Raw genomic sequence first — 20,647 nt, forward strand, 5'->3', positions numbered from 1 at the left:
GGGGATATGAAATGGCCAGGAACAGTGGAACACAGTTTGGTAGTTTCTTTACAAAGTTAAACATAAACCCACAAGTCAGTAATTCTAACATCTGCTGCACAAGAGAATTGGAAACATGCCCAAAAAATACTTGTGTACAAATATTTATAACAGCTTTACTCATTACAGCTAGTAACTAGCTGGAAGCCATTCAGATGTCCTTCAAATGATCAGTAGATAAGATGTGGTATATCCATATAATGGAACATTATTAAGCCATAAAAAGGGATAAAGTACCGACACAAGCTTCATCTGGAACAAGCTAAAAAAAATCCAAAAGAAATCAGGCATTGCATGTAGCCACACGGCATTCCAAAGCTAAAAGGGAAATTCCGTGGTTAAATTAGTAGAGCCAAAGCCAAAGAAAACATGACAGTCAAGCAGCTTCCAGAACCAGATAAATCAATTACTTGATCAGACAACACAGAAAACCAAGTGAGAAACTATGAAAGCAACTTTACTGGTTATAGCACAGTCAACAATTGGTTACAGTTTTCTTTTTAAATTTGTTTGAGTGTTGGTCTGTGTATATGTATGTGCACCATCTATGCATCTGGTACCCAAAGAGACCAGAAGAGGTTATCTGTCAGACCTTTGGAGCCAGAGTTAGGAACTACCATGGGGGTGCTGGTAACGGAACTCAGGTTCTCTACAAGAGCAGTCAGGGAGTGCTCTTAACCACTTAGCTGTCTCTCCAGCCCCTGGTTACAGTTGTGACTTGTTAATCTGTAGCTTAGTTTACTGTCTCAGGGCCTTTGGAAACCAGTCTGAGCAAGGTGATAATGATGTCAGTTTGTGACTGCCAACTCTAAATCCATGGTCTATTACAAGATACGATGTAAAGAGAGCCACATGTCAGTTGGCTGGATGTTGACTGTCAATTAACACCAAGGAATCTGTTGGTGGTACTTGTACTGTATAAATCAGTGAAAGTAATCACTCTTAACATGGGTAACATTTATTGCCTGTAAGTCATATCTCAGTAAAGATTTTGTCCTAGCTAGAGTTGACTAAGGGTGAAAGATCACTTTATATCAGGAGTTCAGAGGCAGCCTAGGTAACATAATAAGACACCATCCCTAAAGTAAAACAAGATAAAAACCGTGTGATGATAGGGGGTCCCTTTCTACATGAGCCCTTCTACATTGTGAAGAGGATTTTATGTGTGTGTATATTAATAGCTCAGCATAAGACTGTTAAGGCTCCTGGAGGAGCTGATATTGGCAGATCCTAAGTAGACTGCTTCAAGAAGTCGAGTGGTGCGAGACACAGGGGTCAGGAAACAGTCTCAGGGAAGCAGCAGACCACTCATCAGGGCAACACCTGACTGGCTGTCTTTGACACCTCTCCTGTCAGCCCACTATAAAACCAGCTGGCTACTGCGGTATTGACATGTTTCTCCAGGGCATTGAATTGGTAACCTCAGATCATTGACATTCTGAATAAAAACAATTTAATTCTGTCTCAACTCAATTAGACATCACTTGCAACATGGGTGCTTCCTTCTACAAACTAACTTTCCCTTCATTGTTTGGGATTAAAGGTGTGTGCTAAGGACTGAGCCACACCACAGCTAGAAACAGGGTTTTTCAGTAAATGGCACAATCTTGAAGTTTATATATTGTGATTAAATATCCAGCAACAGTAGTCTCCCTCTGCTTCCTGAGGACTGGGATTCCAAGCCTGTGTCAAAACACCTGGTTTACACTTTCTCATTTATTTTAATATTGTTTGAGATAGGTTCTTCCTATACTGTGCAGGCTGGTCTCAAACTCTTAGACTGAAATGAACCTTGAGCCTCTACCTCCCAACTGCTGGGATCATAAGAATGAGTAGCCCACCCTGCTACAACACACAGTTTTAGGGCTGAAGAGTTAAGAGTACTGGCTGCTCTTGCAGAGGACCCGAATTCAGTTCACAGCATCCACATGGTGACTCACAATGGGAATGATACCATTCCCAAGGTATCAGATGCCCTCTTCTGACCTCTGTGGGCATCAAGCATTCATGTGGTACTCGTACAAATATGCAGGTAGGTAGGCAGGCAGGCAGGCAGGCAGGCAGGCAGGCAGGTAGGTACATTATACTTTTTTGGTCAGCAAGTTGGCTTAGTGAGTAAAGGCACTTGACCCCCATCCTGACCACTTGAGTTCAATCCCTGGAACCCACAAGGTGGAAGGAGAGAACTGCTTCCTGTAAGTTGTCCCCTAATCTCTCTACATTCACGTGGTGGCAAGTGTATAACCCTCCATGCACAAAATGTGAACATTTTTTAAAGAATATATATTTTAGTGGTGGTGCCCACCTTTAAACTCAGCACATGTGAGGTAGAAAGCCTGATCTATATAGAAAGCTCCAGTCTGGAAAGGGCTACATATCACCACCATGCCTGGCTTGAGCCCTTGTCTTTAAAAAAATATATAAGAAAATAAGAAAAGAAGGAAGGAAGGAAGGAAGGAGGGGAAGGAAGGAAGGAAGGAAGGAAGGAAGGAAGGAAGGAAGGAAGGAAGGAAGGAAGGAAAAAAAATGGAGACCACTAGGACCTGCCCCTTCCCCCAGTTCTGATCATTTTTGTAGCACAAGTCTAATCAGGTTTGTGTCTGCATCCCTTCTGAGAAGGAAGGCTTCTCCAGGTGGCCAGGCAGGTGCTTCTGACCAGTGTTGTCTCCTGGGAGGTTGGCAGTTGGTGCAGCTGGGTCAGGGACTGGCACTGGAACAGTGCTTGGCAGCTTGATTACCGGCTCTGTGAGGAACCATGGCCCAAGCAGCTCCTCTCCTCTGCCATTCTGGGCTCTGCTCTCTGTGAGGCCTCGGGCTTCTTCTGTTTCATGCTTGTTTTCCTCATTCTCTCTGTCACGTGAAGTCCCATCAGGTCACTGATGGTCTTTGATGCTTTGGCTCCTTGCCAGGCCTAGGCTGTACCATGAAGCACAATGTCATGATGCTTCTTTTTTTATTGAAAGAAAGAAGAAAGGGAAAAGAAAGACAGAAAAGTTCTGATGAGTATTACAGTATAAGCAAGGATTCTAAAACAATATGTTGATTGAAAGACAAAATAAAGGAAGGGCTGGCAAGAAGGCTCATCAAGTAAGATACTTGCTGCCAGTGCTGACGATCAAAGTTCAAGCCCTGGAGCCTATATGGTAGAAGGAGAGAACTGACTCCGACACAATTGTTCTATGATCTTCACGCATTAGATTTATAACACACCAGTGCATGTACACACACACACACACACACACACACACACACAATGTTAAAAAAAAAACCCTAAGAGCCAAACACAAAATACTGTACAGTTGTCTGCCATCTCTCTGCGATATGTTCTAAGGTATTCCTCACATGTGGAACCTTGGACACTTTGAAACATTCATACTCATTTTTACTAACCCTGTACACCCATACTCATGGTAGGTTAATTTATAGATATAATAAGGCCTTAACAACAATAGCTAATAGTAGGATAATTGTAACTATACTGTCATAGTTATTTAAAAATTGGTTATTTTTATTTCTGGAATCTTTCATTTACTAATTTTGGAGTAAGGTTAATTGAGGTAGCTGAACTCTTAACAGAACCTTGGGTAAGAAAAGGTTACTGATGATTTCGTGTTTAATGAAGTTCTACAAAAGACAGATCTTACCTATAAAAGCAGGTCAGCTTTCCTGATCCTAGTGTCAGGAAGAGACTTGGAATAGGATGAAATATAGTCAAAAACTGTTCCTACCACAGAGTCCTAAAGCCTTTGACTCCCTGAATGATACAAGGGAATTGAATCTTTTCCCCCACCCAAAGCCACACTTAACGTTAAACACTCTACAAAGCAAACTGACTAGTTAAAACATCTGTGATTGTGTAGAGCCAAAGTGTCTCCCAGGTGAGGAGCCAGATTCCCTTGGGACATATTTAGCTTCTTAAATGAGTCATTTATTGCCTACCTCTCTGTGTAATCTGATGTCCTTATAAACATTGAGTAAATCCTTTTAGAATGTACCAGCAAGACCCTGTCTTCCATAAGAATGTCATTATATAACATCTGAGGCCTAGAACAGAGACTTCTCCCTAGCTGCTGTTGCTACCTACCTGATGTTTCTGCCCGTGTATTTCAAGAATTTTGATTTATGGGCTTTGTTGTTGTTGTTTTGTTACTATAAAACCTTCAGTAAACAGGTAGGTTGGGGGAACCTAAATTGGCTTCCTTGAGTATGGTTACTCATTTTTGACTCCAGAATAAACTTATTCCCTTTGAGGTGAGAAATGTGTTTTTGAGTTTTGAGTCACATCTTTTGTACTTCAGCTACTCTAGAGTTTGTTTGGACGAGATGTCTACTGGTGGACTCTAGACAGCTTCAACTTGAGGGCTGGTGACAGATGAGACACCCACCCATGTGAGCACTACCTTAGAGCTTTCTACTGTCACTCCAGAGGAGACGAGAGGTCCTGGAGACTGAGTTCAGACACCTATGGCTAGTGATTTAATCAGTGATTCCTGTATAATGAACCCTTCATCCCTGTACCCTAACCCCACCCCCAAACAAAAAACCCCAACATAAAAACTCTAGCACATAGAATTAGGAGAATTTTCCACTCAGCCAACAACTGAGGTACAAGGAAAGTAGCTCGAACACAGAGGACGTGGGAACTTCAAGCCCACGACCTATCACTCATCTTTTACTCTATTCATCTCTTCATTTGGCCGTTCCTAAGCTACATCCTTTAGAGAAAACCAGTAAATACATATAAGGCACCTCTCTGAGTTCTGGCGTTATTCTATTTAACAAATTATGGACCCTGAGAAGAGCTTGTCAGAATCCTCAAATGTGTATTCAGTCCAGAATTGTGGCTGGACTATCCTGGCCTTTTGTTTGCAGCTGTCATTGAAGGGAGTACAGTCTTGTGAGACTGAGAATATAGAGTCTGGTTTGTAATTGGGTAGTGTCAGGACAGAATTGAACTGACAGAAGCGATGTCTGAGAAAAAAAAAAGATGTCACATTGGTAGTCAAAAATATCAGGAGCACTTGGATAGTGGGATGTTCTCTATCATGACAATGATAGTGGTCACATGAGGTGTGCTGTACATTTCCAAAATCATGGAAGTGTAGAACAAACTTTAAACTACAGGTCAAGGAGTTGGCAGATGGGTCAATGGGTACTTGCACAAGTATAATGAACTGAATTCAAATCACTGGGATCCACATAAATGGTGAACAGAGAGAACACACTTCTCAAAGTTGTTTTCTGACCTCTACACATGCACATTCACCACCCCCCAGTCCATGTATATGAAATAAGTCTTAAAATTATGGACCAAGAAGTCCTCAGTTGATATAATGCTTACTTAATACACAGAAGGCATAGGGTTCCATCCCCAGCACTGCATAAACCATGTAGTATCTCATGCCAGCATTTAGGATGTGAAGGGAGGAAGTCTAGATGGTCAAGATCATCATAAGGTACAGACTGAGTCCAAGGCCAGCCTGGTATATCTGAGACTCTGTCTCTAAATAAGTAAATAGATAAATAAGTAAGGGACAAAGAGGTGACTCAGGGCGAAAAGGTGCCAGATGTCAAATCTGATGACCTAAGTTTGATCCTTATACCCCACATTGTAGGAGAAAATAGATCTCTGTGAGGTCAGCCTGGTCTACAGAGAGAGAGGGTTCCAGGTCAGTCAGGACTAAACAGAGAAATCCAGTATCAAAAAACCAAAACAAGCCAAACCAACCAACCAACCAACCAGACAGGGAAAAACAAAAACAAAAACAAAAGGAGAGAACTGATTGTCTTTCAGGTTGTTCATTGGTCTTCACACCCATGTAGTGGCAGTTGCAAATGTACCCTACCCTAAAGTAAAGTTTAAAAAAAATTTATTTGTGTGTATGCATGTGTTTGTGGCAAAGTCGTAGCTAAGTGGCAGAGCGCTTATTTAGTAAGCACATGTGTGGTTGTGTGTGTGTGTGTGTGTGTGTGTGTGTGTGTGTGTGTGTGTGTGTAGAACGGGAAGGGGCTGTAGGAGCAACTGTGCTCAAGATCAGTTCTGTAATCCCAGAATTAGGAGGCAAGTTCAAGGCCAGTCACATCTACACAGCATGTTTCAGGTTCGCCAGCACTGTACTGGAAGATCCTTCCTCAACAAACAGCTGGAAAAAGAAATGTTTAGCAAGGGAAGGGAAGAGCAGGCAGGAGCCAGGTGGCCCCGGTGTGAAGGACAGCCTCCATTGTAAGTGCCACGCTGGAGTGGTATAAGGCGAGTTGGTATTTCTTTTTTGCTTCATGTGTCTTTGACATAGCTATACATGCATGCATGTGTGTGTGTGTGTCTGTCCGTCCGTCCTAAGGGGACTGATTTCAAATTCAAGGCCAGCTTGGCCTTTATAGTGAACTCTATCAAAAAATAAAAACAAGAGAGTCAATTTAGTTGGCTTAGCAGGTAAAGGTATTTGGCACTGTGCTGACTAGTTTTATGTCAACTTAATACAAGCTAAAGTCATCTGAGAGGCGGGAACCTTAATTAAGAAAATGCCTCCATAAGACTGGGCTGCAGGCAAGACTGCAGTTTTCAACCTGTGGGCTGCTACCTCTTTGTGAGTTGAAAAACCTTGTCATCTAAGACCATTAGAAAGGGCAGATATTTATATTACAGTTCATAATAGTAGTAAAATTGCAGTTATGAATTAGCAATGAAAATAATTTTATGGTTGGAGGTCACCACAACATGAGCAACTGTATTAAGGGGTTGTGGCATCAGGAAGGTTGAGAACCACTACTATTTCTGGACTCTCTTAATTAGTGATTGATTGGTAAGGGCCCAGCCCACTGTAGGTGAATCCACCCTGGTGGCTGGGCTGGTGGTCCTGGGTTCTGTTAGAAAGCAGGGTGAGCAAGCATGAGAACAAGCCAGTAAGCAGTACCCTCTATGGCCTCTACATCGCCCCCTGCCTCCAGATTCCTGTCCTGACTTCCTTTGATGATGAACAGTGATATGGAAGTATAGGTAGAAAAATAAACCCTTTCCTCCCCAAATTGGTCATGGTATTTTATGAAAGCAGTAATAACCCATCTAGAAAAACACAAGGTGGAAAGAGAGAATTGACTCTTGGGAGTTGTCTTCTTTCTCATACATTCATGACATTTGTACATACGCATGAATAGTTTTAAAGATTTATTTTAAATTTTATTTTTATTTTGTGTGTATGGTTATTTTGTCTGCATGTATGTCTGTGTACCATGTATGTGCCTGGTACTCAGGAAGGTCAGAACTGGGTGCCAGATACTCTGGTATTGTAGTTGCAAACGGTTGTGAGCTGCCATATGAGTGTTGAGGATTGAAGCAGGATCCCTTTAAAAACAAACAAATAAACAAACAAACAAACAAACAAATGACAACAAAACAGCCAGTGCTCTTACCCACTGAGCTATTCTCCAGCCCCAAGAACATTATTTGTTTAAAAAAGAAAGAATAGGGTGGTGGTAGTACATGACTTTAGTTCCAGCACTTGGGAGGCAGAGGCAGGCGGATTTCTGAGTTTGAGGCCAGCCTGGTCTACAGAGTGAGTTCCAGGACAGCCAGAACTACACAGAGAAACCCTGTCTCGAAAAGCAAAACAGGAAAAAGAAAGAAAGAGAGAGAGAAAGAGAGAAAGAGAGAGAAAAAGAGAAAAAGAGAGAAAGAGAAAGAGAAGGAAAGAAAGGAAGGAAGGAAGGAAGGAAGGAAGTCAGGCAGACAGACAGACAGACAGACATGTATGAAATTACTGAAGGATAAGTAACAAAAGATTTTCTAACAAAACAAGCATGGTGCACATGCCTGTGACCCTAGTGCTGTCGCAGGCAGAGACAGGAAGAGCATTGGGGCATGCTGGCTGCCAGTATAGTTCCAGGTTCAATGAAGAGGTCCTATCTACAATGTCTCAATGGATTTGGGTGGAGAATGATAAGGACATACTAATCTTGCTCCCATATACACAGACATATGCAGGTACAGCACATTTGTATAGCCCTCAAACCCACACAAACCACGAGAAAAGAAGGAACAAATGAAATTAAGAGAAAAGAGATAGCTACTAATTTAAAATTTCTAATGAAGCTGGAGATGAGTGGGTTATAGTAGTAGCTAAAGAAACATCTCAACCCATGAAGATTTCTTACAAACCATCCAAACTAGTTCATCCAGAAGACCTTTAGGCTGCAGATTTCTTACAAGTCAATAAGAAAAGCCTAGAATAGAAAATTGGACAAGTTACATGAATAGACAACTAAAAGAAATCTACATGATCAATGCAAAGTGTTTAATGTATCTGTGACAAAATAAGTTTTCTTTTCTACCAATCAGTGTGACAGGGTCAGATTAGTGTGTACAGAGAAATGACTAATACTAGTGTAGCCAGTGAGAACAAATTGGGTAGAAAAATGAGTATTGTTGTTTGTAGTAGGATCAAATCAAGTAAGAGATTGGGGATGAAGACATTAAGAAAGAGTTAAGACTTAGAGATACATGTCTAGCCACTTTTATCTTTGCTTCAACACCAAGCTTCTGGAAAATTTTAGATAAGTAACAACACATATTGGATGAATAAGGTATCCTTGATAAATAAGGTTTATCAATTCCTAAGGTCAACTCAGGCTAACACTAATTGACTTGAAGGTATATGTCTAGTCTCTTTGTATTTGCTAACTTTGCTAAGGTGTAGCTATTTGGATAAACTGAATCATAAAAGAAACTTGTCATATTCTATAATGACACACCAGAAAAGGATCAGAAGACTTAGGTTCCCAGTCTCTTTGTGGACTGTATAGTTTGGGGCCATCATGTCCTCATTTTTATTAAATTTTCACATTTACTATTGTGTGTACGTGAATTTGTGTAGAGGTCAGAGTACAACTCAGTTCTTTTCTTCCACCACACTGAGTTCTGGGAGTCAAATTCAGGTCATCAGGCTTGGTGGCAAGTGTCCTTACCTGCTGAGCCATCCCCACAACCCCAAAACATTTTTCATATATGGATTCCCCCAAACATCTGAGAGCCACTTTCTTGCTTTTCTGTACATTTTTCTCAAGAACTTCCTTCCAATGCCACCTACAGAAAATTGGCATATCTATGAGGTCCAGCCCAAGTCTCACCTCTTTCTCTGTCAGTTTTAGACAGAAAAGTTCTGCCTCAACTCTTCTATTCCTTCAGTACTGACATATTTTAACACTTCTGCAGAAGTTGATTTTTTTTTTTTACTCTCTTAAATTCAAGGTCATCTTGGGTAACACAAGCCAGAACCCATCCTAAATAAATTAAAAAAATTTTTTTTTTTTAAATTATGTGTGCAGGGCAGTGGTGGCGCATGCCTTTAATCCCAGCACTTGGGAGGCAGAGGCAGGTGGATTTCTGAGTTCGAGGCCAGCCTGGTCTACAGAGTGAGTTCCAGAACAGCCAGGGCTATAGAGAAACCCTGTCTCGAAAAACAAAAACAAAATTATGTGTACTTATGTAGTATCTGTATGTGGCTATGAGTGCACCTCGAAGTACAGGTGTCGTTGGATTCCAGAGGCACCATGAAACCCGCTGGAACTGGAGTTACCGGCAGGCAGTTGTAATGGGATGGAAACCTCTGCAAGAGCAAGTTCTCTTGATCACTGAGCTAGGTTCTCACCAGATCAGTGTGGGGATCCTCTGCCTTAGCCTCCTGAATGCCTAAGAACTGGGACTAAAGCATGTGCCAACCTGGCTTCAAATTTTTATTTTGAACATGCTCTTTACAAGGCAAATAAGGAAAACAAATTCTGTTCTTTAAAATTAGGTAGTGAGAATCAGCGGTTACTAATTTGACCCAAAAATCAAATCCTTCCTGCCTTTCTCTTGTGGTGGCAGGAACAAAGCTGGTTTCACATTACATAGATGATTTAAAAACAAAAAACAAAAAAAAAAAAAAACAAAAACCTGCTGTTTCTTTCCCCAGTATTCAAAGCCTTGGGTCACCAAACACAACTAGAGGCGATTAGGATTTTCAAAGATCTAGCCAAATCCTTAGCCACTTCAATCTTGCAGGGTTTTAAAGCATATTGAAAAACGAGTGGGTTACGAAATGGCTATTTTAAATCTGCACATGGCATCACTTTTTTTTTTTTTTTTTTTTTTTTTTTTGTCAATCCTGTCGCTAGAGTATGCCTGATTTTAACGACTAAAATCAGGAAACATGGGAAGGTGACTTCATGTTGCATGATTGTGTTTTGTTAGGTAAAGAGGTCTCAAGCTCCCGGGCTCAGGGCCATGACTCCGCAGGAAAGGCAGTGTCTGCTGCTCAGAGGGATCTCACTGGCTGCACAGCACACCGGCCTGACCTCTCACCATTTCTGAAGAAGGCCATAGGTCCCAGGCGTGGTTGAAACAGGGTTCCTAACTCAATGGGTGGGAAAAGCGTCTTCTGGATGTTCACCAACACACCGGCCTTGAAGGACCAGTGCGACCCACGCGAGAACGCGTGCCAAATCCGCCCGCCCTCGGGAGCGCGCACCCGCCCGTTCTGTGACAGCCCGCCTTCTTTCCTCATACCCAATTAACAACCACTTCCTGCCTCGCTCTTGACCAATCACCACGCTCCACGAAGAATTAGCCCTAGGGGGCGTATGGGAAGAAGCTTCGAGCGATGGCCGTATCTACCAGTAGATTCTCATATCTTGCGCAAAGGGGCGGGATCTGACGGTTGTTGTAGCCACTCAGGAACGAGGGGCGGACGCGGGGTTGGGCTTCGTGCGGTGGGGCTCGCTCGCGCGGCGGCGGTAGCCGAGGCCTCTTAGTTCTGCGGCACGTGACGGTCGGGCCGCCTTTGCCGCTGTCTCCACTGCAGCACGGGGCCGGGTGTGCGGGTGGGAGAAGGTGAGGGAGCCGCCAGTGGTCCCCGGGAGGCTCGAGGTGAGACGGGAAGCGTGTGCGGGGCCCTCAGGCCTGGGACGAGCCTTGGGGGCCTGGGTGAGCGGCGCCGCGGCGGAGGGGGTCGGGCGTGGCTGGAGTCTCGACGGCTAAGGGGTCGGGCGGGCTTTCGAGTGGCGCAGGCCCGGGTGGACGCTCAAGGCAGTGAGGAGAGCGGCCGGGTTAGAGAGGCTGGCTTGGGCAATACCGCCGGGGTCGGGAGGCGTGGCAGGTGTCCTGGGGTTTCCCTTGACCTCTGAAAAAGCTAACAACTTCCTATGTCTTTGCTTCTAGAGCTTTCTTAGGCCCTGTCCTGGCCCACCCAGAGGTGGACTGAGTAATCTGGTACAGGTGTGGTATTAGAATTAGGCCTAGTAGGTAGCTAGCCCAAATAGTAGGGAAAGGTGAAGTAAATCCAGAGAGATGAGCGTTACAGTTTCAATATTAGAAAATAACATGCCCAAAGCGGACACTGGACTATAGCACTCTGATGAGGGAGTAGAATGTACCAGAACGTGTACCGCTTGAGAAACTCAAGGTTTAACTATTAAAGCACCTGCCTATTCGGTGGTGAATAGATAGTAATCTAGTGGGGGTATTCACTGGACCATAAAAGCAGGAAATACAAGCGAAAGTTCAGTTAGTGAGAGGAGGAAACTGAGGCCTAGAAGTTTGAAATGACTGGCCCAAGGTCATACAGGTAGTTTTAATCGTTCAGTTGGGATTGTAACTGAGGACTAGACAGTTTGGGTTTCTTAGTTAAGGTTAAAAGTTCTGGTTCAAGCACCTAACTGCAATTTATTGGGGGAATGGGAATTTGAGAGATTTTTCTACTTGAGGGCTCATTCCCCAGGAGTAGGCAGAATGGCTGATAGCCTTGTATTAAATTAAGAGGTAATGGGAATGAGAAATTGGATGTATAGTAAAGGTTCAGTGGGTAGTAATTGCACTGGCTTCTTGTAGTCTGAATGCCTTGGTCATTACACCAATATACTAATTTTTGTGTTAAGTCCTGTGTGCCAGGACCTGAGGACACATTTATGACACTAGTGGTTGCTGGTTGTGTGAAGTTAAACCGAATTGGATATTAAAACCTTGACAAAGGTGAGCTACAGTTTCTTTACCCTGAGGAAATGGAAGATTCTGCTTGTTTTTTGCACAATTTGCCCCCCTCCCCTTTAAAGGGGGAAATGGGGTTATCTTAAAAAATCTTTGTATATTTTCCAGAAACTCTTGAAAGGGCATGAACGGAATCAATTCTCATGTTGTACTTATGTTATAACTAAGCTTACAGGCCAGGCAGGGTACACAGGTGAGCCAGGCCCTGAAGAACTGTATATAGTATTGAACCATTCACAGTAGGAGTTCACTGAGCTGTCTGAAAATGGGCGTCTCCACCTTGCTATCTTAACAGTGCAATTAGCTCCTTAATCTTTCAAGGGCCACAAGGCACGTGCATCTTGACCGCACACCTTGCATCCTTGTCCTGCAAGAGAACTTTAAGGAAGTAGAGTGGCAGTTGGTAAGCATAACTGCAGAAGACAGGGTCCAGCATGGCAGCTTTGCTTCCCAGCCTTTTAAAATAGGACTGAGTCTGCTACTTACTTTACCTTTGAGGGGGCAGATACTAAGAAATTGCTTTGGAAAGTGTAAGGAAATGGGCAAACAGAATTGGTAGCTCATAAAAAGTCCTAAGAAGTAATTAAAGTGACAAAGGTAGTTGTAGTCTGTATAGCTTACTGTAAAACTCATTAGGAAAGTGCTTATTAAATGCTTTGTTATTGTTTCAAGTGTTAGGTAAGAATTTTTAGACTTATTTAATTTTCTGTGTATGTGTGTTTTGCCTACATGTATGTCTGTCTGTGTACCATGTGTGTGAACCATCATGTGGGTGCTGGGGATCAAACCTGAGTCCTCTGGAAGAGCAGCCAGTGCTTTTAACCATTGAGCTATGTCTTTAGCCCTGAATTTTTTTTTTTTCTTTTAAGGAATCTAGAAAATTTTTATATTGTGGTATTTGTATCTTTAAAAAAAATGTCTTTAAGATTTATTTAGGGCTAGTGCCATGGTTCAGCGGTTGGGAGCAGGGCTGCTCTTCCAGAGGTCTTGAGTTCAATTCCCAGGAGCCACATGTGGCTCATAGCCATCTCTAATGGGATCTGATTCCCTCTTCTGGTTTGTCTGAGGACACCGTACTCATACATGAGATAAATCTTTAAAAAAGATATATTTAAAAACACTTTTATGTGTATGTTAGTGTGAGTATGTGCAATATATTCATGGGTGCCCATGGAGGCCAGAAAAGGGCATTGTATTCTCTGGAGTTGGAATTACAAACAGTTGTAAGCTGCCCGGCTGGGAACTGAACTCTTAATCACTGAGCCCTGTCTTTATCCCGGGTATTCACATCTTAAAGTGAATTAATAGGACAAAAGTGACTTTAAAAAAAATCACTTATTAGCTGGGTGATGTGGTGGTGGTTCACCTTTGAACCCAGCATGAGGGAGGCAGAAGTATATTTATCTCTTGAGTTCAAGACCAGCATGGTCTATAGAATGAATTCTAGGACAACCAAGGCCAAACAGAGAAACCTTGTCTCAAAAAACAAATTACTTCTATGTGTCTGTCAATGAAAAAAATTCCAAGGTGGAGTATAACTCCTGCCTAGCAAACTTGAGACCCAGGGCTCCATTCCTAGCACATGAAGCAAAACCTCCCAAATCTGATGTGAGTAAAGTAGATCTCATAGAGCAGGTCACAGATCGCACTGTTTCCCAGGATGTTGTCCAGTCTAAATACTGAGGATAGAGGCTAGAGCCTTGAGCTTAGCAGTTAGGAAGACACTACTACTTTGCTGTATCTCCTGACTGCCAAGGTGATCTTGAATTTCTGAGTTCACTTAATCATCCAAATTCAGCCTCCTAAGTAACTGGGACTACAGGAGTCTGTAATCACGGACTTTTCTTTTTTTAAACAGGTGAGCATTTACAGTTTTTTTCCTATTAAATGTTGTAATTCTAACAAGATATTTTAATTTTTGTTTATGCATGCATGCGTTTGGACATGTATAGAAGTCGGTGTGGTCTTTCTGGAATTGGTTTCTTTCAGTATGGGTAATAGGGATTGATCTCAATCTGTTAGGCTTTTTTTTTTTTTTTTTTAAAGATTTATTTATTTATTTAAACAAGTACACTGTAGCTGTCTTCAGACACACCAGAGGAGTGCATCAGATCCCATTACAGATGGTTGTGAGCCACCATGTGGTTGCTGGGAATTGAACTCAGGACTTCTGGAAGAGCAGTCAGTGCTCTTAACCGCTGAGCCATCTCTCCAGCCCCCTGTTAGGCTTCTTGACAAGTGCCTTTATCTTCTGTGCCTTCTTTCTGGCCTTTTTAAAAAAACGTTGTATATATATTTCTTGGTCGTGTGTTATTATTTGTATGTACACATGAGTGCAGAATGCCCCAAAGCTGGAGTTATAGGTGATTGTAAGCCATTTAATGTATCAGGTCCTCTGCAAGAGCAGTAAGCACTTTTAATTTCCTAGCCATCTCTCTAGCCCATGTTTTAAATTTTTGACAATGTGTACGTAGTAGTAAAATCTGAAGGCGCGTGCAGACACACACACACACACACACACACACACACACACACACACACAAATAGTGGAAAGATAATAAGAGGGTCAGGGCACTTGCTGCCAAGCCTGATGGCTAGAGTTCCATTGTTGGGTGCCACTTGGTGGAAGAAAAAAGCACTGACTCCTGGAAGTTACCCTCTGACTTCCACACATGTACGCACACAAAATAATACAACTAAGTACTTACATTTTCCCCAAAATAAAGGTTAGAGTATTTGCCTTAAATTCATTAAAAATCAACAAGTAGAAACATTGGCAATATCTAGTAGCTGTAAGCAGTCACTACTAACATTGAGCATGTGCTGTAAAACAGGCCTTCTCATAAGCAGTTTATGTATGTTTCAGCTAATCGGCAGTTCTAGAGTAGAGGTTAGTATTGGGTTAGAGAAAAAACTCAGGCCCAGAGATTAGCAGTTGACCCACATTAAGTAGCTAACCAGGAATTGTGATTTGAGAGACTATATCAAATGAGGGCTGAGGAGATGGCTTAGATGGTTACGTGCCTACCCTGTTGTGCCAGCAATAAGACTGGAGGTCAGATGTCAGTATTCAGTGCTGGGGTCTGGAGACAACTGGGATGCTAGGGCTCACTGGCCAGGTAGCCATTGAAGGTAGGCTTCAGGTTCTCTCAGAAACTGTGTCAAAAAATAAGGTGAAGGGAAATGGAGGAAGACAACAGGTGGAAGACACAAGCCTGGACATAATCACATCAGTAGTGTGATGGAATGAATGCATAGCTTACATAGAAGTCACATTTTAAAATTTCCATGTTATTTCAAAAATTACTTAGTATTTTAGAATAACCAAGAATATTAGGTCATTTTACTATTCCTGTAATTTTCATAAATGAAAAAAATTAGAGTTGAACTTTCTTTTTGTTTAAATTTTTTTTTAAAGATTTATTCATTTTATGTATGTGCGTATACTGTCACTGTCTTCAGACACACCAGAAAAGAGCATCAGATCCCATTACAGATGGTTGTGAGCCACCGTGTGGTTGCTGGGAATTGAGCTCAGGACTTCTGGAAGAGCAGTCAGTGCTTTTAACCGCTGAGCCATCTCTCCAGCGTGCCTTAAATTCTTCTAAGAAGTAAAGTCTTAGATGGCTGGGGAGATGACTAAGTTGTTAACTGTACTGGGTGCTCTTCCAGAGGACCTGTCTTTAGTTCCTAGCACCAACATGGTGACTCACAACCATCTGTAACTCTACAGCCAGAGAACTTGATGCCCTTTTCTAGCTTCTTAGCACTATGCACATGCATGGTACCTAGGCACATATGCAGGCAAACAAAACAGTCATACATATGAAATTTAAAAAATAATGTATCTTTTAAAAATACATGCATTGGGCAGTAGTTCTACTATACAGGTCTATAGACTGCAGGAGGGAGGACTGTATGTAGAAGAGCTAACCAAGGTTACCCAGAAGCTGGAGAAACTAGAGAAGTTTTTCCAGACAGGACAGGTTACTGTTCTCTACCACTGGGCTGTGTTGATAATAAGGAATTGAGGTTTCAAAATAGAAAACGTGCAGCTGAACACTCGAGATGCAGCTCAGAGGCATGGCTTCTTTCTACCCACCTTCAGGAAGCTCTGGTTTTGATCACAGCACCATGAAATAATAAAATCTCAACTTTACACTTCTAGGATTTAAGATAATTCGCCCTTCTAAAAGCTGGGTGCATTGCACTGAACTATGAGTGCATTAGGTAGGTGGTCTTGAAGATCTCTTTGGCCCTGAGAACTAGGCTCCGTTGTCTTTGGTAGGTTGGGAAGCATGCCAAAGTCTTCATGCAAGTAATGCATTCTGTTGGCTTTGTATTTGTCTACGCTTTATGTTTGATTGCAGGTGGATGATCATTTGATTACTGGAGAGCAAATCTAGGGCTTTCATGTGCTAGACAAAGGTTATGCCATTGATATATACTCTAAACTTGCTGTGGGTATATGTATGGGTGTGTGCATGTTCATATGGGTGGCTGCCCTTGTGTGTGCATTGAGGCCAGAAGATGACCTCAAGTAGCAGTCCACCTTGTTTAAGATAAGGGTCTGTCATTGGCTTCAAGTTTGCTGTTAAGTGGTTAATAATTCCCAGAATACACCTGTATCTTTCCCAGCCCCTCAAACCCTTCAAAATTGAGAAAGATTAAACTTCATTAAGCTTAAATTTTTTCTTAAATTTAATGTATTGGGGCTAGAGAAGGCCTATGTTCTGTGCCCAGCACCCATATAGTGGATTATAGCAGCAGTTCCAGGGAATCTGACATCACCTTACTTTTCATAGGTTTTGGGTGTGTACATTGTGCAGAAACATGCAGGCAGACATTCATAAAAAATAAAATTAAGGTTTTAACTATTGTGTGTATAGGTGTGCATGGTGTGGGTGGATGGAGAAATTCTATTATGTGAGTTCATTCCCTGGAACCTTAATTTTATTTTTTATGAATGTCTGTCTGCATGTTTCTGTACAATGTGCATACCCCAAACCTATGAAAAGTAAGGTCTTGGCAGTGAGTGTCTTTACCCACCAAGAGCTTTCTTACCAGCCTATCTTTTTTTTTTTTTTTCCTTTTAGTCAATTTTTCTATGAATCCCTGGATGGCTTGGAACTTGCTGGCCTTGAGCTCATGATTCAGTAGTAATACATTAAAAACAAAAACCCTAAAGTTTTGAAGTAATTATATGCATAAGAGAACTGGCAAAAGTTCTTTTCATGATACAGTGGTACATGAATTTAATCTAGACCCTGGAGATGGAGGCGGGGTATCATTAAGTCTGAGGCCACCTTGGATCACATAATGAAGATTCTGTCTCAAAAACAAGGGCTAGGGATGAAGTTCAGCAATAGAATGCTGCATACTAGGCTCTCATGCAGACGACCCTAGCACTTAAAAAGTTGCAAAAGTAATACAGGGTAGTCTGCTGTAACCAATGACTGCTGAGTTTCTCCTAGTGAGGTAACTGTACGACCCAAACCAGGCCTTTTACATCGTTCTACTCTTCAAAGTATATTCAGACCACACCCATTTTTATGTCTGTAGTTCTAAGAATAATTTATAATTTATTTTTGGATATTTTCCCTTTTTGGCCATTTTTTTTTTTTTTTAAACAACCAGGGAGGGGATGACAGACACATGTACATGTTATAATACATGTGTGGTGAGAATGAGGGCAACTTGCAGGAGCCAGTTCTCAATCACATAAGTTCTGGGACTCAAACTTGGGCTTGATGGCATCTTTACTTGTCGAGCTATCTTGCTAAGCCTTGTATTTCTTTGAGAGGACCTTATTGTGGCCCAGGCTGGCTTGTTCATTCTATTACTCCTGATCTTTCTGCTTAGTCTCTGGAGTGCTGTGATCACAGATGTGTACCATTGCAAACCATTTTAGTGTTTCAAGCTCGCTGCTAGGCACCAGATGCATTTTCTCTTTTGGCCCCTTTATAACACAGAATTTGTGTAGTGTCCATTTATATGACTGCTAGGAAACAGTCTTGGGATTGACCAGCTTTTTTTTTTTTTTTAAAAAGAACTGGATCATAAATCAGTAGTTATGTATGCTACTTGTCCCCTCTCCACTATTGGCTTTGTTTGCATTAAAGGCAAAGCCATGTGAAATTCAGGTTAGTGATGCTCTTAAGCCATTTTTTTTTTTTTTAAAGAAATTGTCCTTGCAGTAGGCTTAGATTTTAAGATTTTCATGTTATGTGGCTTTGATTTCTAATTGCTACAGTAATTTATAATTTTACAAGACAAAGATTTGAGCTGTATAACACAAGGGTATGGTTTTGCTACTCACCAAACCTTTTGGTAAAATGGAAAAGAAAAGGTAAAAAACAGATTTTACGTGGATATATACTGACAGTTCTGTTTGTATTTGTAACTGATAGCCATGCAGCCTTGCATTGCATCCTAGTTCAAAGGAGATCTGTGGCAACACATTTTTTTTTAAGCGTTTATTTATTTTATGTATATGAGTGCACTGTAGCTGTCTTCAGATACACCAGAAGAGGGCATCAGATCCCATTGCAGATGGTTGTGAGCCACTTTGTGGTTACTGGGAATTGAACTTCTGGAAAAGCAGTCCGTGGTCTTAACTGCTGAGCTATCTCTCCAGCCCTGTGGCAACAAACTTAATGACAAAATTTTGTGTAAGACATGTTAGGGTGATCCTAAAGACTAGAAGATAGTGCTGAAAATTTAGCTCGTTAGATTATGTGGCTAGCATGTACAAGCCACACAGTTCAAGACAAATAGGAAAAAAAATAAATGAAGAGCTTCAAGAAAGTGATATGTCTTGAAAAATCTAGAAAGTGATATATCTTGTAAGCAGAAAATAAAATTATGTCAGAAGCCAGAAGAAATGGTATATTGGAATGCTAGAATCCTTGCCTTAGAAGTAGAAAAGAATCGTAGGAAATGTGTTTCTATATAGAAAATAATTTCTGTACTGACTTTGCTTTGAGCCTTGCAAATCCAGGTTCCCCTGCTGCTTTTTTTTTTTTTTTTTTTTTTTTTTTTTTTAACTTTATTGCTTAGGTTGGAAGGTAGTTGACTGTGTAAAAGTGGTTACTGCCAATCCTCATATCTTATGTTCATTTTCTCAAGTCCCACATGGTGGGAAGAGGGAAAGAGAACAGACTCTAGAAAGTAGAAAGATGTTCTCTTCTGACCCCCACCCACAATTAATAGATGTTAAAAACAAAACCTATTGCTTGCTTGCTTGTCTCTTTTCTTTCTATCCTTTCTTTTGTTTCTTTCTTTTTTCTTTTGTTTCTTTCTTAATTTTTTTTTCTTTTTTCTTTTCTCTTTTCGAGACAGGGTCTCTAAATAACCCTCTCTGTCTTGGAACTTTGTAGGTCAGGCTGGCCTCCAACTCATAGTCTGCTTCTGTTTTCTTTCCTGAGTTTTCTGGGATTAAAAGTGTGTGCTGCCACTTTACTTTGTTTTGTTCTTAAATTACTAGATTACTTTCTGACAAGTCTTAGAAACTACAGAAACAACTTAAATTGCCCTGTCTGCTTAGGAGACTGTAGATGTAAAAGTAATTTGGTTGAGTGGTGGGTGAACAGTGAAAGTCTGTCTTGCAAAAACCAAAAAACAAAACAAAAGATTTGGTGTTTAAAAAAAATGAATAGTGTATACATTTAGATTGATGAAAAGAGCCTGGTGGTGGTGCATGCCTTTGATCCCAGCACTTGGGAGGCAGTGGCCGCCCTGTGTATAGAGTGAGTTCCAGGGCAGTTAGGGTTTCACAGAGAAACCCTGTCTTGGAAGAAAAAAAGAGAAAAGTGTGTGAAAAATTGACTAGGAATGGTGGTGCATGTCTGTAGTCCCAGCATTTGGGAGACAGAAGAGAATTGGAAGTTTGAGGCCACCCTGGACATACCAGACCTTGTTTCCAGAAAATGTGTGTGTGCTTGTCAGTGTAAAAATTCTTTAGAACAAAAGTAATGCAGTGTTAACATGAAGGGTATTGGGAGTTTTGGCTCCTGAGCCTGATTCTGCAGTTTACTGATTTTTGGCAAGGTGGTTTTGATCTCATAGATCTCAGTTTTTCCTTAAGTGACTAGATTCTTATACCATATTCCATTAGCTAGCAAGCCATGTCTATCTTGCATATTATTCTGTTCTCATAGAATTGGATGTTTCAAGAAGTGTTCTTTTTTGCTACTGGAGAATATTAGAAACTAAGATCTTGTGTTTGGTTTGTTGATGGTTACAATAATGTATCCTTCATCTCTGTGAGCCTTTTGAGTTGACAGTAAGGAAATATGTAAGCATTCCAATTCCAATTGGTGTATATATGCAAATTCGTGGAAACTTTTTTTTTTTTAAAGAATTATTTATTTTGTGTATGTGAGTACACTGTTGCTGTCTTCAGACACACCAGAACAAGGAATTGGATCATTAAAGATGGTTGTGAGCCACCATGTGGACGCTGGAATTGAACTCAGTAGCTCTGGAAGAGCAGTCAGTGCTCTTAACCGCTGATGCATCTCCCCAGCCCGGAAACATTTTGTTTTAAAATTGACTTTGTATTAAGCTAAACAGTCATACTGATGTCTA

General features: G+C 41.4%; 1 protein-coding gene and 1 long non-coding RNA gene across 4 annotated transcripts in view; one reads left to right on the forward strand and one right to left on the reverse strand.

Annotated features, from left to right (window-relative positions):
* Positions 1 to 475: 475 nt before the first annotated feature.
* On the reverse strand, positions 476 to 10,662 carry LOC143442811 (uncharacterized). Its single transcript, XR_013111311.1, has 2 exons — positions 10,379 to 10,662; positions 476 to 2,986 (listed from the first exon to the last, which is right to left on the reverse strand). It is a non-coding gene; the product is annotated as an uncharacterized LOC143442811 (long non-coding RNA).
* Positions 10,663 to 10,791: 129 nt separating this feature from the next.
* Canx (calnexin) overlaps positions 10,792 to 20,647 on the forward strand; it is a 31,568-nt gene continuing 21,712 nt past the window's right edge. The window contains exon 1 of one of the 3 annotated variants that reach the window (XM_034505686.2): positions 10,792 to 10,906. The gene's annotated coding sequence lies outside the window, so the exon portion shown is untranslated. Of the gene's footprint in view, positions 10,943 to 20,647 lie in introns of all 3 variants that reach the window. The other 2 variants (XM_034505685.2, XM_076936923.1) reach the window with 2 other exon arrangements.

The sequence above is a fragment of the Arvicanthis niloticus genome, chromosome 6, assembly GCF_011762505.2.
Source record: "Arvicanthis niloticus isolate mArvNil1 chromosome 6, mArvNil1.pat.X, whole genome shotgun sequence".
NCBI classification, from domain to species: domain Eukaryota; kingdom Metazoa; phylum Chordata; class Mammalia; order Rodentia; family Muridae; genus Arvicanthis; species Arvicanthis niloticus.